The 17,262-nt window shown below is 51.6% G+C and overlaps 1 protein-coding gene across 1 annotated transcript in view; it reads right to left on the bottom strand.

Moving 5' to 3' along the window:
* LOC146205277 (lon protease homolog 2, peroxisomal-like) overlaps window positions 1–13,972 on the bottom strand; it is an 81,692-nt gene extending 67,720 nt beyond the window's left edge. Inside the window, exon 1 of the mRNA XM_084589940.1 lies at window positions 13,857–13,972. The gene's annotated coding sequence lies outside the window, so the exon portion shown is untranslated. The remainder of the gene's footprint in view (window positions 1–13,856) is intronic.
* Window positions 13,973–17,262: the final 3,290 nt, after the last annotated feature.

Raw genomic sequence — 17,262 nt, 5'->3', positions numbered from 1 at the left:
CTGGCATTAGCGGTTGTTGTTCGAACTTGACAGAAAGTGAGTCATGCGCTGCTGGCCGCGAATCAGACGCGGCGCCGCACTTTGACCACTTTGACGACACCGGTACCCTACTAGCTCCGGTTACCGCTAGAACGGTTACCGCTAGCTTGCCAGAGCTCGCGCCGAAAGAAAGTAGGACTAGAGTATTCAAGTCCTGCCACCGAAAAACGCGGAAAGGCAGGCGCGAGAAAGAATGCTGCCATCGTAAGGAGAGCAAACTCAAACGATTGCAGAAAGAAAGCAGAAGGCTAGTATTCCAGTGCTGCCGACGAAAAACGCGGAAAGGCAGGCGCGAGGAAGAATGCTACCATCGTAAGGAGAGCAAACTCCAAAGACTGCAAAAAGAAAGCAGAAAGCATGTGTTCCAGTACTGCCGCAGAAAAAAGCGGAAAGGCAGGCGCGAGAAAGAATGGAACAAGTTGAAGCTATCGCGAAAGAGAAAGCGACTATCCCAAAGGCAGAAATGCGCCCGTGCCCAGAAAATGCGTGACTGGTGCGCCAAGCGTAAGGAGAGGGATAGGTTGTTTAGCAAAGCTAGTGACTTATGCTCATGCGTTTCTTTGCACAGAAACAGGAAGGTACGGTTGTTCCGTGAAACGGACAGCCGAAGCTTTAGTGAAAAGGGTGATCTCAACGGTAATGCCGATGGCTTAAGTCGAAGCCCATAACTTGAGAAGAAGCCTTTATTCACTAGTTGGTGTTTTTCTTCCTGGCCTAGGATTTTAAACAGATTGCATTGTATTATTTTTGTTTGAGAATGACGTTTTTGAAAGCGCGATTTTCAAATTTGTGGACGCGTTCCAAGTGCTGCTGAGCTGCCCTTTAATGTAGATGGGGGCATAAGAGGGAAATAGTCTGACAAAACTTAGTGAAGTTTGTGCCGTGCTTGCTGGCTGACCGGTTGAGTTTTTAGCGTGGTTGTGATGCTGTAGGTTGTCAGAAATCTCTCCTGAAGACAAGTTGCAGAGTGCCTTGGAAACCCGGACTTGCCAAGGACTTCTTCAGGCTGACTGGCTCAAGAGAAACAGAGTCGGACGACCCTGGCTAGCAGCAACATCCCGATCCCTCCGGACAGCGGATGCAGTCCCCTGCCCTTCGGGATCTCCCTTCCCCGGCGGGGCAGTCTGTTACGTTTCTCCACCGAGAAGTGGGACAGCTGACGCGGCCACCGCATAGCAACAGGCAGAACCGCGAGCGGATCGGCCATTTCGACGCCGTTCATCGGCCGCGCAACGCTTCCTCCCGCCGACAAGTCTCAGCGTGTTCCTGTGCGTGCGTGTGTGTGCACAAGCTGGCCAAGCCTGGAGATCGAGGGAAAGTGCGTCGCCCTCTCCTGTCTGCAGGAAGTGGAGGAGATGAGGTCGGAACACCTGCGATTGAGTCATTCGTCGTGAACCAACATGTTTGGCTCTCCCTTTCCTGTGAGGGTTTACCCTTTCCCTGTGAACTGGAAAAACTATAAAAAGCAGCGGCCGACTCCGCTGAGAGAGAGACTACTTTGACGCGCCGTTGTTACGACGTTAGACACCAGCTGTGTGAGAGTGTCTGTAATCTCTCCGGGTCAGCTTCACTGCCCGTTTCTTCATGATGTTGCAGTAAAGGTTGTTTCGTTAAAAGACGCCTCGTCTTTGCTGGCACCTTTGATGCCGTCCGCCGTCCACGGAGCCGCCAGGCCAACGCTACCGAGAGGCCGCGCGCCGCAGCGGTACGCTACCCCGGCGCTCGCGACCCAAACCTAACAACTGGCGTCAGCGGTGGGTTGAGCACGCGACCACCAAATGTAACAACGGCCACTTCCTGTGAGAACATATCCCAAGGTGGAGCGGTAGGTAAACGATAGTAAGAACAGCATCAACAACATCAACAAAAAAACGACTACGCAAGAAAAAAAAAGAAAAATATATGATATGCGTAGCCAGTTAACAACTGGGAGCCCAACCAGAGAGCTTTACCCAGGGAAACTTCGGCTGAGGCCTTCAGCGTTAGCATTATCGCGCCCCTTTCTATAACGCACGTCAAATGCGTGCTCCTGCAAGGCTAGACTCCAACGAAGCAGCCTGCCATTTTTGGCGGACATATTACGAAGTTAAGTCAAATGACAATGGTCAGTCTCTACAAGAAACGGAGACCCTGCCAAATAACACTGCAGCTTCTGAATCGCCCACACGAGACAGGCGCATTCCTTTTCTGATGCACTATAGGCCTGCTCGCGTAGGGTGAGCTTCCTACTTACAAATACAGCAGGGTGCTCCTCCCCATTGTCATCTTCCTGGCTGAGGACGGCCCCCATACCGCGGTCACTCGCGTCGCATTGTAGCATAAACTGACGCGTGTAGTCTGGAGTTCTCAAAACAGGCTGACTGGTCAAAGCCGCTTTCAGGGCCAGAAAAGAGCGTTCTTTGTCCGAATTCCATTCTACTTTGACAGGTTCATTCTTTCGCAAACTGTCGGTAAGGGGGCTGGCAATTTCGGAAAAATTGCGGATATAATGTTGATAGCATCCGGTTAGTCAGAGGAATGAACGAATATCTGTCTTGGCGACTGGCCTGGGGAATTCGGATATTGCCGCTACTTTTAGTTCTAGCGGGTGCCGATAACCGCGTCCGACAATGTGACCCAAATCAGTCACTTGAGCTTTTCCCAACTGACATTTCTCCGCTCTCACAGTCAAGCCTGCCTCACGTAACCGTGTCAGTACACTGTCCCTCAAATGACAGAGGTGTTCCTCCCAGCTCTTAGAAAAGATAGCTATGTCATCTAAATATGGAAGAGCATAGTCCCCCGTAACCTGCAGCACACGGGCCATGAGACGGGAAAAACAAAAGGGCGCGTTTTTGAGGCCAAAAGTAAGGACGAGAGGACGAAAGGTTCCTAGAGGGGAAATCAAAGTGGCGATTCGGCTCGCTTTCTCGGTCAGAGGCACCTGCCAATACCCCATAGTGAGGTCCAGCGTGGATATATAATGAGCACCACTTATGGCCTCAACCCTTTCATCAAGATTCGGAATCGGGTAGCTCTGATCACGTGTGATCTCATTCAGACGGCGGTAGTCGATACATGGACGAGGGTACCTGGCGCCTCAACCAATATGATGGGGGACGTGTATTCACTCTCGGATAGTACATTCAGCCCCATGTCTAACATCCGCTGAATCTCAGTTGCCAATATTTCCTTCTGCCGGGGTGAAACCCGGTAAGGCCTGCACCGGATGGGCTTGTCGCAAATTAGCTCTATATCATGTTCGATCAAGTTAGTCCTGCCGGGTCGGTCAACGAAGCAATTAATCTCTGAACTCTCGCAGAAGCGTTTCTAGCTCTTCTTTCTGTTTATCTTCCAGTTTGGCGTCGCATTCAATTTTCTGGCAAAGTTTTTCGAGTGCGGAATCTGGTTGTACTTCTGGAAAAAAAAATTGTTTTCCATCTCTTCAGGAACATTTAGAGCGAGCTGCACAACGACTTCCCTCTGTCTGTACGGTTTCATTAAATTGGTGTGGTAGATCCTCACCTCTTTGGGTCTTCCCGGCATTCTAATAACATAGTTAGTGTCCGAAATCTGCTGTACAACCTCTGCGGGACCCTCCCATAAAACATCTAGTTTGTTCTTTCGCGACGCAGTCAGTAAGAGCACTTTGTCTCCAACAGCAAAAGTTCGTTTTCGGGCGTTCCGGTCGTAATATAGTTTCGCCTTGCCCTGAGCTGATTTCATGTTAGTCTCCACTAGCTCGCGACATGACTGAAGACGTTCTAGTAGCTGCAACACATACTCAACCACTGTGGGGTCCTCTCCGCGCCCTTCCCATGCCTCTCGGAGCATCTGAAGCGGGGACCTCATAGAACGGCCGAACACGAGTTCTGCTGGGCTGAAGCCGGTGGCCTCATGTGGCACGCACCTCAACGCAAACATGGTAGCTGGCAAGGAAGCTTCCCAATCTGTTTTGTTTTCATGGCACAAAGCCCTTAGCACTCTTTTCAACTTGGAGTGCCAGGCCTCTACACTGTTGCTCTGTGGGTGCCGCACGGAACTGCGTATAATGTGAATACTGCATCTCTCAAGGAAGGTAGTTGTCAGAGCGCTGGTAAAGACGCTGCCCTGATCACTCTGCACTTCGGCCGGAAAACCCATTCGAGAAAACACAGAAAGCAGCGCTTCGACCACCTCTACCGAGATTACTTTCTTAAGTGGGACGGCTTCCGGGAATTTGGTGGCCGGACATATTATAGTCAAAATATATCTGTAACCTGACGTAGTTACAGGCAACGGTCCCACTACATCTACAACACGCCGGAAGGGCTCTGTGATTATGGGCACTAATTTCATAGGTGCCTTTCTTGTCTCGTGCGGTTTGCCAATTCTCTGGCAAGTGTCGCATGTCTGAACAAATTTTTCGACGTCTTTAAAACATCCGGGCCAGTAAAATTCTCTCAGCAGCCTGTCTTTAGTTTTTTTTATACCCAAGTGACAGGCCCAACCTTTTCCATGCGAAAGGGCGAGAACTTGAGCACTATACTTAGACGGGACAACAAGCTGGTCGTGTTCTACTCCTTTCCTGTCCTTATACTGGCGATACCATAGGCCAGACCGGCTCTGGAAAGCGATGTTTTTGCGTGACACACCCGTTTCTCTTGGATCACTCAAGTTTTGCAGAGACTGATCTCTCTCTCTTGCTCAGCGGCAAACATTTCTCGGTCCACCCGAAGGAGCTCGAGAAAACCCTCTGAATGCGGCAGCACCAGATTCGTACTGACTTCCTCTCCTGGCTCAGATTGAGCAGTTGCACATAAATTGGGACAGTCAGTGCAGCCAGCACCTCTATCGGTGCTTTCTAGATCAGCGCTATCAGTTAGTGTTGCTGCTCGCCACCGTGATCCTGCACTTGGCTTACAGTTTCATGCTTACCCTTTTCCTCTAGCACGGCCGCTCGATGGAAGCGCACTGGGTGCGGCCTGCTGCGTCTCGCCGCCGTCAATGGGCAAGCGCGTCCTTGGGGAGTTTACAATTGCGCCCGCTATTTCTGCTGAGGGCGCCACTGTTCAGGGACACGTCGCCGCCGGGGTCGCCGGATCTGAACGCGCGGTTTGCTTCCTTTCTGGGCGCGTTCGCCTCGCGTCTGCGTGGTAAACGCAAACTTTTTTGTGTACGCGTGTGCAAGCACATTAACGTTGATACCGGATGCGTTTGTTTTTTTAAGGCGAAAGCCGTTCTAGGCTCATGGAGCGAAAATCTATGCGCAGAAGCTGTGCCTGTTTTCTGTGCGTCGCATCTGTGCACTGGTGTGCCAGTCGCAAAAGCGGACGTGCAAGGAGGGAGATTAAGAATGAAAATGATTGAGCGTGATAGGTAATCAATAAAAGTTATAAATAGACATTGATAGAGGTAATGACTAATAATGGTTAATAATGACGAAATGAGCAATATGTGAAACGAAGACATGTAATGACCACTGCTGATTCTAAATGAGTAACCTGCTTAGTTATGAGTGATAAGGGCTACAATGACTACGCAGGCAGACTCACCATGACTGAGAAACGACCAATATATCAAACGACGACTTGAAATGAACTCTGGCAAACGATGAAAGGCAAATGATAGGAGAAGGGTAGGCTTTCGCCGTCCTACGCTTAGGAGACATCTAAGAGACTCTCTAATTTTATCTGCTGAGCTCGCTTCAGGCAAAGACAGCAGCGATGAGTGGAAATGCACTCGCTTCCTCTGAAATGAAAGCGGCGCTGAGGTTAAAAAGTCCAGATGCTGAAGCATAATGCCCTATCAGCTGCCATTGAATTTGCTACAAGGGACAGCAGATTGTTCTTGCTGGTGATGTGATTAATTATAAGTTAACCGTGCAAACAACGTGACGGGAACACAGGAGAAGAAGACGCAACCGCGCTAGTTGTGTCGTCCTCTTTCCCTGTGTTCCCGTCACGTTGTTGAACCTATTTAGTTTCCAGGGAGCTGGCCAGTGAACTAGGATTTTTACGATGTGTTGTGAAGCAGATGAACACGATGAGGTAGCACCAGAAGCTTTTCTCGCAGGTTATGTTGCGAGGACATATCAGAAAAAGCTACGAAGGTGTTTTTTATATAAACATGCAATTTGTTATAAATTTTGCTGCGCAAATCTGAGTGGTCTTGCAAGTAAAGGAGCCTGTGCATACAGCATTTGTTTATACTGTTGAGACTGTTTGAGCCGATGCGATAAAATGAAGAGCCAGGTTCCACATAAAATCTGGCGCCCGCTCTGTCGACGTAAAGTCGGAAAAAAACCTCTCTGGTAAGAGACACTTTAGTTGGTGATATGGCCAGACACCTTTGGCGCAATGAGAACACATGACATGCTCAATGTGGCAGGAGCTGCCAAACCAGAGAGAGACAATAAGATGTAAGGGTGAAATGGGAATTATTGAAAGCGGGACCCTTAGATCCCAAGTCAGGCACACTATACTCCTATAGGGCACGTTCGTACGGCTTCGGTAAAGAGAGGCTTTATATAGCTATGTGTAGGGTGCTATTTCATATAATGCGGTGGCTTAAGGCTGCATTTTAATGATATGCGACAGAGGCAGCAATTACGGGATACGTGAATAAGCAGGTAGCAAAGTGCGGACACTCTAACGAGGCTCCTCAAGGAGACTTAAGAACCCCAAGTTTTGTTTATCGCTACCAGGTTGTTGCTTAATTTATGCGATATTTGGTAATGGTTTTGAGACGACATGTCAGTCGAGCAAGAGCCTGTTGCAGGAAATATGAGTCAACTGCACCAGCTACAGGTTAATGAAAACCAAGGACACTGGAGGCTTGATGTACCCCGCAAAGGAAGTAATCAAGCTTTGTCAGCTTACGAGCACCTTTAACAGGATGATGAAGTCTGAAGAGGTCCGGTGAAGTAGCAAGCTGTGTAAACTTTTGGTTTCATCATTGTTTTCTCACTGTACACAGTACCTGCAGCTAATCTATAAAAACAATGATCGTGCCCATGCTAAGGCGCTATGCAAGATATCGTTAAGTTGCTGCCCCCACTGATAGCGAGCTGGGCTGGAAATGTCAACTCAACAGCGGAGCGATGTTTATGGCTATGGCATAAACCTATCTCAGGAAAAGTTTTCCGTCTGCGATTGGTAATATTCTTCATTTTTTTGTGTGTGTGTGGCCATTAAATAAGCGTACTCGGCTGCACGCTGAATCTCGGCTGCAGTTGCGCTCTGACGCGTGAACATTCTTGTGGTCACAGCTAAGAGTTTCACAACAGCAACACTCGATGCGCGTTCTTCCATTGAAAAGTACGAACCAGCAAAATTGTATGGGTTTGCGAGCAGCCAATAAAAATAGTAATAAAAACTTTCGGCGCATATACGTAGCACCTTGAGGCAGACCGGCTCTATCAAGCGCGCTTACTTTGTCCGGTCATGCAAAATGCGGGAAGCCATGACGGATAGCGTTCTGCCGTACAGAGTTTAAGGTCTCAAACTGAGTAGAAGATCACAGGTTATCATCTAGATTTAACCTAATAAACATCTTCATATTTCCACCGTAAAATTTGTCATAATGAGATAGAAAGGTTGGTTATATACGTGTCGCATTTTCACAGAGGTTGCTCATAGTAGGACATTTTTTTATTGGATAGCGCTGGTAGCTTAGAACAGGTTGACATCAATTTGTGTATAAAAGCTGTATGCAGGAATGAGTAAATGGTATGAAAATGACACACGGAATTCGCGACATAGTTAATTAAATGGTTATGCATTAGGCTACCATGGCAGCTGAACAGCTTCGAATTGTTAACAGCCGGTTCACATTTTAATGTGACGAACAACTGGATCCGAATGCAACATCACGGTAATGCGAGCTCTCCAATCGAGTGGCCTTGAACCACCGTCACTATAAGTTTTTCGGGGTACACCCCAGTATACATCCTTGCCGAGCAAGCGCTAAGTGCTGACATGGCCACACTAGACATGACAGTATACTCGTGTTGCCAAATTGTGTGAAGCGAAGCTCTTATATCCTTAAAATAAAAGGCTTCTACCACGCCGACGCCTCCCTCAAAGCGCAGCCAGGCGCAACTCTCCGCGCGTGGCTGTCCCCGAACGGTGGCGCCGCGGCGGTGGCGACTGGAACTAGGCGCCTCCCGCCGGTTTCGGGCGACGTAGCAGGCCGCACCTAGTGCGCTTCCATCCATCGAGCGGCCGTGCCTCTAGCTTCGTCTGCGCTGCGATTTCTCGCGCCTTCGCACGTGTGAGAGCCTGGTGTTACGTTTCTCCACCGACAAGTGGGACAGCTGACGCGGCCACAGCATAGCAACAGGCAGAACCGCGAGCGGATCGGCCATTTCGACGCCGTTCATCGGCCGCGCAACGCTTCCTCCCGCCGACAAGGGGATCCTGCCACGCGCCAAATGTGTGTGCGTGCGTGTGTGTGCAAACGGCGGCCAAGCCTGGAGCTCGTGGGAGAGTGCGCCGCCCTCGCCCGTCTGCAGGAGGTGGAGGAGATGCGTTCGGACCACCTGCGATTGAGTCATCCCAACTTGCCCAGACTTGTTGGGCGCTCCATTTCCTGTGAGGGTTTACCCTTTCCCTGTGAACTGGAAAACCTATAAAAAGCAGTGGCCGACTCCGCTGAGATAGAGACTACTTCGACGCGCCGTGGAGACGAAGCTAGACGCCAGCTGTGTGAGTGTCTGTATTCTCTCCGGGTCAGCTTCTCTGCCCGTATCTTCACGATGTTGTAGTAAAGGTTGTTTCGTTCGAAGACGCCTCGTCTTTGCTGGCACCTTTGATGCCGTCCGCCGTCCACGGAGCCGCCAGGCCAACGCTACCGAGGGGCGCGCGAAACCAAAACCTAACAATTGGTGAACAGCGGTGGGACGACGACGACCAAGCCGTAACCGTGGTCGGAGGAGCCAGGCGATACCGTCGTCCAACGTGAACAGCGGAGGTACGAGGACGACCAAACAGTGACCGTGGTCGGTAAAACGAGACAGGCCTACCGAGGTGCAACATCTGGTGGGAAGAGCGGAGATGTCCCAGGCGTGACCCGTGAATCAAAGCAGCTCAGCGGAAAGTAGGGAGCAGTGCAACGAGCCCTGTGTGATGACTGGTTGCCTGCAGCGGAACGACTGCGTTGGATTCTTGGCTGCGAGGTTTGGTGAGTGTGGGACTTTCTTCTACTAAGTTTTGCCAGGCTTTTGTTAAGTAGAGAACAGAGCTGGTAATTGTGTTGTCGTTGTTGCTGGATTAAGTGCAGCAAGGCAATAGTGGGCAGTAGAGAAGGCAGCACTCGGAACAGCCATGAATTTGGATTTGAAGTCGTTGCGCAAACCGAAATTGCTGGAGCTTGCGGAGGAGTGGGGTCTGGATTTGTCAGACAAACTCAGAAAACAAGAAGTGTTAAAGGCTATTCTTGCGTTGGAAGCTGAAGATGACGAGCTTTTGGAATGCCTTGAGATCATTGAAGAACGTAAGGAAAGGCTAGAGAAAGAGAAGCGTGAACGTGAACATAGGAAACTGATGCAGCTGGAGATTTCAGCACATAGAATGAGCGTGGAAAGGATTAAAGCTTGCAATGCCATTCAGTGTAACGGTTCAATACCGCGAGATGGTCCGTCACCGTTCCTCATTGCCGAGGATGTGGCCGAGTATTTGGCAGACTTCGAGAATGTCTGCAGAAGTAAACGTTTCGAGCGAGATAGTTGGGCGCAGAAGTTGGTAGCTCTTCTCTCCGCTGAAGCGTCGGAAGAAATCAAGCGATTGGTTGGCGACTGCTTGAAAAATTACGATGAACTAAAACAGTCATTGTTGATATCAGATAACGCCTCAGGATCTTCGGAAGAGATATGAGAGCGAGAAACATTGTAACGAGGCATACTTTGATTTGGCCTATCAGTTGAAAGCCGCTGTAAGCGAATGGCTAGACAGTGCGGAAGTTCCGGAGCAAATCGAACTTGCACCGGAGTGTGAGAAACAACTTGGGGAAGCGGCCGAGCAATGTGACCGCAGTAGCGAGCCTGCCGAGCCTCGAACAGAGGAGTATTGCGTTACCTTGGTCGAGCCACCAGCTGAAAAGGTTAGCGCAGGCTTAATCGGCGAGAAGTCCGAAGTGACGCCGTTAAGCGAGGTGAACTGTACGCCGACCCAAGTAGCTGTAGGAGATACAGTTCTATCATATGAGTGTGGGGAATTGGTAGTAACTGAACAGCCTCTCGAGTTAAATGCAGAAGCTTGTGTAGAGCGTGGCGGAGAAGGAAGCCAGCTTAGAAATGAGAAAATTGCGGTTTCCGAAATCAGCTGTGTCGTAGAGCAGGGCACGCAGAAAAACGAAGTGCCGATCAGGGAAACAGCGCAGCCCGCGAGCTGTGATCAGCCAGGGCAGACCGACGAGGAGTGCGCGTACGCTGTAAAGAGCGAGACTTGCGAAGGCGACAGCGAGCGACCAGAGCAGAGTCAGAATCGTTCGTGCCCCGATACCACGCTAGGTTGTATTCGCGAAAGCAACCCCAGTGCGAACGCGGACGTGGCACATATGGCCCTCACTCAATCCGAAGCGCCCCAGCGGTCGAAGGAGCCTGATTGTTGCGCTGAGCGAGACGACACACTGAGTGGCGAGCCGCCAGAGCATATGCCTAGGAGGAGGACTGACGCGACTGAGGTCAGCCGTTGTCGTTCGGACTTGACTGAAAGTGAGTCATGCGCTGCTGGCCACGATGCAGACGCGGCGCCGCACTTTGACCACTTCGACGACAACCATGTCCTACTAGCTCCGGTTACCGCTAGAATGTTAACCGCTAGCTTGCCGGAGCTCACGCCGAAAGAAAGTAGGACTAGAGTATTCAAGTGCTGCCACCGAAAAACGCGGAAGGGCAGGCACGAGAAAGATTGCTGCCGTCGTAAGGAGAGCAAGCCCAAACGGTTGCAAAAAGAAAACCTGTGTTCCAGCCCTGCCGCAGAAAAAAACGGAAAGGCAGGCGCGAGAAAGAATGGAGCAAGTTGAGGCTATCGCGAAAAAGAAAGCGACTATCCCAAAGGCGTAAATGCGCCCGTGCCGAGAAAATGCGTGACTGGTGCGCAACCCGTAAGGAGAGGGGTAGGTTGTTCCGAAAAGTGAGTGATTCATCCTCATGTGATTGGTTGCACAGAAACAGGAAGGCAAGGTTGTTCCGTGAAACCGACAGCCGAAGCTTCAGTGAAAAAGGTTATCGCAATGGTTTAATGCCGATGGCTTAAGTCGGAGCCCATGACGTCAGAAGAAGCCTCAGTTTTCACTTCTTGGTGTTTTTCTTCCTGACATAGGATTTTGAACAGATTGCATTGTATTATTTTTGTTTGAGAATGACGTTTTTGAAAGCGCAATTTTCAAATTTGTGGACGCGTTCCAAGTGCTGCTGAGCTGCCCTTTAATATAGATGGGGGCATAAGAGGGAAATAGTCTGGCATAACTTAGTGAAGATTGTGCCGTGCTTGCTGGCTGACCGGTTGAGTTTTTAGCGTGGTTGTGACGTTCTGGGTTGTCAGCAAACTCTCCTGAAGACAAGTTGCAGAGTGCCTTGGAAACCCGGACTTGCCAAGGACTTCTTCAGGCTAACTGGCTCAAGGGAAGCAGAGTCGGGTGACCCCGGCTAGCAGCAACATCCCGATCCCTCCGGACAGCGGATGCAGTCCCCTGCCCTTCGGGATCTCCCTTCTCCGGCGGGGCAGTCTGTTAAGTTTCTCCACCGACAAGTGGGACAGCTGACGCGGCCACTGCATAGCAACAGGCAGAACCGCGAGCGGATCGGCCATTTCGACGCCATTCATCGGCCGCGCAACGCTTCCTCCCGCCGACAAGACTCGACGTGATCCTGCCACGCGCCAAATGTGTGTGCGTGCGTGTGTGTGCAAACGCCGGCCAAGCCTGGAGCTCGTGGGAGAGTGCGCCGCCCTCACCCGTCTGCAGGAGGTGGAGGAGATGCGTTCGGACCACCTGCGATTGAGTCATCCCAACTTGCCCAGACTTGTTGGGCGCTCCATTTCCTGTGAGGGTTTACCCTTCCCCTGTGAACTGAAAAACCTATAAAAAGCAGCGGCCGACTCCGCTGAGATAGAGACTACTTTGACGCGCCGTGGAGACGACGCTAGACACCAGCTGTGTGAGAGTGTCTGTATTCTCTCCGGGTCAGCTTCTCTGCCCGTATCTTCACGATGTTGTAGTAAAGGTTGTTTCGTTCGAAGACGCCTCGTCTTTGCTAGCACCTTTGATGCCGTCCTCCGTCCACGGAGCCGCCAGGCCAACGCTACCGAGGGGCGCGCAAGACCAAACCTAACACTGGACAGCATGGTCTCCAAAACTCAGCCTCTTTTACCTGAACAGCATGTCCGAGCGATTAGAAAATATGTAGGGATACTGCTTGGGTAGGTTTTGAGAGACGGCTGCCTCAGTGTGAAGCACCCTGAACGGTCCCTCGATCTCGACACGGGCAATCGGCGGACATACGCTATTCTCCGCAACCACCTGTCGTATCCAGACGCATTCACCCGTGAATTCTCCAGCCCTAACATATTCAGGGTGGATGACGTCCATTGTAGCAGCGGAGTCGCGGAGAACTTTGCATGGTTTGCCATTTATACGGTCAGATCCCTAAGATAAGGCTGCAACAATCGCAAGTTGTCGTCCTCGTTATCCAGAAACGAAAACACCACTTTTGGATTACGGCAGCCGGCCGCTACGTGCCCAGGCTGCTGGCAGCGGAAGCAGACGACCGGCTTCTTAGATTCGAAAACCTTTTCTTTCCTCGCGTCTTCCTTCGAGCTGCTTACTGCACCTCTTTGCTGTGCAACAGGGATATTAGACGACGCAATTCCCACTTTTCCCTGTGTGTGAGAGTGCGCCCGATTATCCCTACCGACTTTCGCACTGGATTTGATGCGTGCTTTCTCCGATTCTCGACGGGTCGAGAACTCGTCAGCTAATTCTGCCGCGCGTTCCAAAGTCTTTTTGCAGGGCCTTTCCTGCACCCATTGGCGCATTTCCTCTCCCAGACTACCGTAAAACTGTTAAAGGCAGATTACCTCAATGACGCTATCGCGACTGTCATAAGCCTCTTCACCTTTCAGCCATTCGATCATATCTGCTTTCAATTTGTACGAAAATTCCTGAAACGTCTCGCCTTGCTTCCGTGCTGCCTCTCAAAAGCGGCGCCGGAATGCATCAGCTGATAGCCGGTACTTTTTAAGGAGACTTTCGCGTACCTTTCGGCATCCTCTTTCGACAATCTGGTAATTGCTCCAGCCGCTTCACAAGGAAGTACGTTTAATATTTTCTGGGGCCAGATGTCCCGCTGAATTCCCTCCTTTTCACAGATCCTTTCAAAGTTTACGAGGAACAGCCCAATGTCCTCGTTTGTCTTGTAGGGCTGCAGGAGATCTTTCATTTTTATTGTTGCGTCGGAATAGCCTGATTGTTAGAATTATTTCCGGCGCGCGTTGCCTCAGCAATTTGAAGATCTAACTGCCTGAGTGCAATTTTCCTCTCCTCTGCTTCTTTAGCCTCCCTGGACTTCTCCTAAATGAAATCCCAAGTCTCCGAAATTTCATTGCCATCCGCCCCACACTCCTGAATAGCCTCAATAAGCTGTGGCTTTCTATGGCTTTTCCCCACGTCAATACCAAGCTCTTCGCAAAGCAGAATCAACTCCTGTTTCTTTAACTTGCTGATGTTCATGGTCACTTTTGAACGATGACTTTCGTAAAACACTGCTGCTTCAAAAGCACAAAATGAAATCTGCTAGTTTTGATAAAGTCCCTGAGTTATCAAACCTGGCAAATTCTCAGAGAAAGTCAAGCGCTCACCATTTCCGATGCCAGGACCAAGCGTGGACGATTCCACCGCAGCCAACCAGTTGATGTGTGTCAGGTTCAGGGGGCGAGCTTCACCGCAGCGGGCTCAGGAGGCGACGATGCATTGAGGCGGACGACAGCCAGGGAGGAGAGGCAAAAAGTAAAGTTTATATACACTTTCTACATACTGAAGAGGGTACAAGTCAAGAGAGGAAAACGGAGCTCTCTGTACAAACAAAAATCCGTCAGTTAAATATGGTTTGGTATCCCCAGTTCCCTAGCTGGGGAAACAAAGTTCATCGATGCTATCCAATCAGTGGGGGCAAGGGATCACTCGAGGTGCCGCCCACTGCCGAAGGTGAACCTCAAGTAGCGCCATCTCCTCTCTCCTCCTCCGGCGGCGCCGCTCCTCCTCTCGCATTTCGACCGTGGCTCCACCTACGGGGTGCGCGACTAGCGCGCGCTCTCCGGAGCAGGCGCCGGTCACAGCCGGCCGCGCGCGCGCCGTTCGAGGCGGCCGTGCGACGGTAAAAGCGCTGGTGCCGGATCTCACCAGAGAATTTCAGCTTGCATTTTGTCGCCTTGTGTTCAGGTTAAAATATTACTCACTGCTGAAGCACAATTACCGAATGTTGACAAGGATTTCCCGCCAGAACATATTTTCAGCTGTGAGTGTCTTACACCACATGTCCGCGATTTCGGCATTGGTTCAACTCGCCGTCATCTCCGTGTGTCCGTAGCTCGTCACCATTGGCCAAACTCAGCGGCATGCTTTAAAAAATGTGTAACTAGGCGGCGGACAGGAACAATTTTGCAACAGTCTGTGTATAGTTTCTTTGCAGCGTTGACTGGATTGCGAGCTGCCGATAAACTTGAGAAGTGTGGCAGCAGTTGTCTTCCATGTATTTTCAACTTCAGCTGCAGATCAGAATTAACTAGGCGGCGGAAGCTGCAATCTGTGTGGTGTCTTTGCAGCTTTGGCTGACTTGTGCGCTACCGGTAAACTTGGGAAGGGTGATAGCAGTTATTTTTTTTTTTTAATATTTGGTGCTGAGACGGTACCGTTTTCAGCTGTCATGGTGTGTCACCATACGTACATGATTTTGGCGTCGGTTTAACTCGCCTTCACCTCCTTGAGGCCATCAGCCGTTCATAAAAGTGCGCAACATGCTTGAAAAAAATTTAACTATGCTGCAGAAGCTGCAGTCTGTGTGGTTTCTTTGCAGGTTGGACTGAATTGTAAGCTACCGTTAAACTTGAGAAGCGTGGTAGCGGTTTTTTGCGCTGAAACGGTTCCGTTTTCAACTGTCAGTGTGTGACACCATTCGTACGCGATGTCTGTGTTGGTTGAACTCGCCTTCATCACCGTGCTTCTATCAGCCGCCGGCCAAAGTGCGCAAAATGCTTGAAAAAACAAAAATTAACTAGCCGGCGGGAACAATTTAGCAGCAGTCCGCGTGGACTTTAGCAGCAGAGCACACGGCGATATGTGCCGCGCGCGCGCCGCCCGCACCGCTGGAAAGGAGAAAGCTGCACACCCAGCAAAAAAATAAAAAAGCGCGCGGGAGCACGTGACGGCGCTCGGCCAATGAGAGGGTCGAACGACGAAGGAGAGCGCCGGAGAGGAGGCGGGCGGCAAACTTGACATGTTGGGGCTACTTTTAGTTTATTGAGGGGTTTTACTTTGCACATCTTCTGGTGGCTAGGGCAAATCTTCTGATATCGATGACGAATTTGTGCGGGCGATGGAGTTTCAGTACCAGGGCAAAATGGTCCGAGAAGTCGCCTATTGACGGTGGTCATTCACCCCGAAAAATTCCAAGGGGGCCACCTGCTTGCCTCGAGAATTCGGCGAGCGGGGTCAATGCCGCTCGGCGAAGAATAGGTGCCCTGTTGTCGCCGTCGCTTCTCTGCTTTTGTTCGCGGTCGCTCGCCGGCGTCCGCTAAGTACGCCTCCATTGTGAGCTGCTGAAGCCTGACCGGAACTCCTGCTACAACAGCCTCCATTGTCAGCTACTGAAGTCTGGCCGGAACTCCGGTCACACGCTAACCAGCGCATCGGCCTACTCGACGCGCGAGCCTTCGACCGTGGGGACTTTGTCTGCCTCCAGCGTCTGCGAATCGGTTGTGTGCGGACTGGCGAACGAATGTCGCGCCTCCGCCATGCTCCCAGTGCAGTTTGTGTTCTGTGCGGTGCCCCCAAAGAAACCCTCGAGCAATTGCTCTGTGTCTGCACCTCCCTGCAACAACAGCGAGCTGTCCTTCAACTGGGCTACCGACAGGGACTTCCCTCGTCAACGCTGAGTGAAGTGCTGTATCCATCAGCCAAGCAAACTGCCGCCCTTAGGCTCCTCCTTGTCTTTCTGGAGGACACATAACTTCGCCGCCGCCTCTAATACCGCAGGTGTGAGCCCCTATGGCATTGCCTCGCCTTCTCCTCCCCCTGTCTCCCTTTGCAATACCTCCCCCTCACTATCTATCACTTCTCTCCACTTACTCCTCGCCTGCACAGCCCCGTCGCGGTGGTCCCTAATCTGTACTATAGGAGACAGTTATAGGGCTGTGCCCCCCAATTTCTTCACCCCCCCCCCCCCTATTCAAGAACCTCAAGTTTACATGTATCGACATACAGACGGCGTCTTCCCGTTCGGCCCTGCCGCCCGCGGCCACTGCAGTGTTGCCGCTGCTCCAGCCTGGGACATGCCACCGAGTCCTGCAGAGCTGCCGCGCGCTGTACCCGCTGCGGTGGACCAAACGACATCGACGCGCGCACTAGTGGGAAACCACGCTGCTCAAACTGCGGCGGCCGGCATGAGGTTACAGACCCGGCATGTCCTCACTGGCAGCGAGAGAGGCATGTCGCTACTATATTGGCTACGTCAGAAGTGCCTCTCTCGCGGCTGGGTGTGCGCGCTGCTGTTCTGGAACAAACGGCCTCGCCAGCCCTGCAACAAGGAAGCAAGCGCAGCTACGCGCATGTTCCGAGCCTCAGCAAACAGCCGCAGTCACGGCAGCTCCAGCAGCAGCGACGGCGGCCCCAGCAGCAGTCCCAGAGGCGACAGTCCCGGCAGCCGCAGCAGCAGCAACAGCAGCAGCCCCTTACCCACGCAAGGCCCGCTTCCCCCACCTCCGTTGGCGGCATTCCGAATGCGCTTGATGCCCTAATTGCGCGCCTACAAGCCGCGCTGCGCGCACTCAGCGTGCTGCTACCGGAGGGCTCTGAGGGTCGCCGCATCTGCGAGGAAGCGACAGGCCCTCCTACACTAAACAGTCAACACCATGGCTAGTCGCCGGGCAGCCCCTCGCATTCCCTCAGTCCTGCAGTGGAACGTGCGTTCCCTCAGGGCGCGATATCCCGAGCTCCGCTGGCGCGTAACACCAAAGCAACCAGAAGTAATCGCGCTACAGGAGACGTACG

This window comes from Amblyomma maculatum, chromosome 1, assembly GCF_055883805.1.
Source record: "Amblyomma maculatum isolate TAMU_Amacu chromosome 1, ASM5588380v1, whole genome shotgun sequence".
Taxonomy (NCBI): Eukaryota; Metazoa; Arthropoda; class Arachnida; order Ixodida; family Ixodidae; genus Amblyomma; species Amblyomma maculatum.
This window is presented reverse-complemented; position numbering and strand designations above follow the sequence as displayed.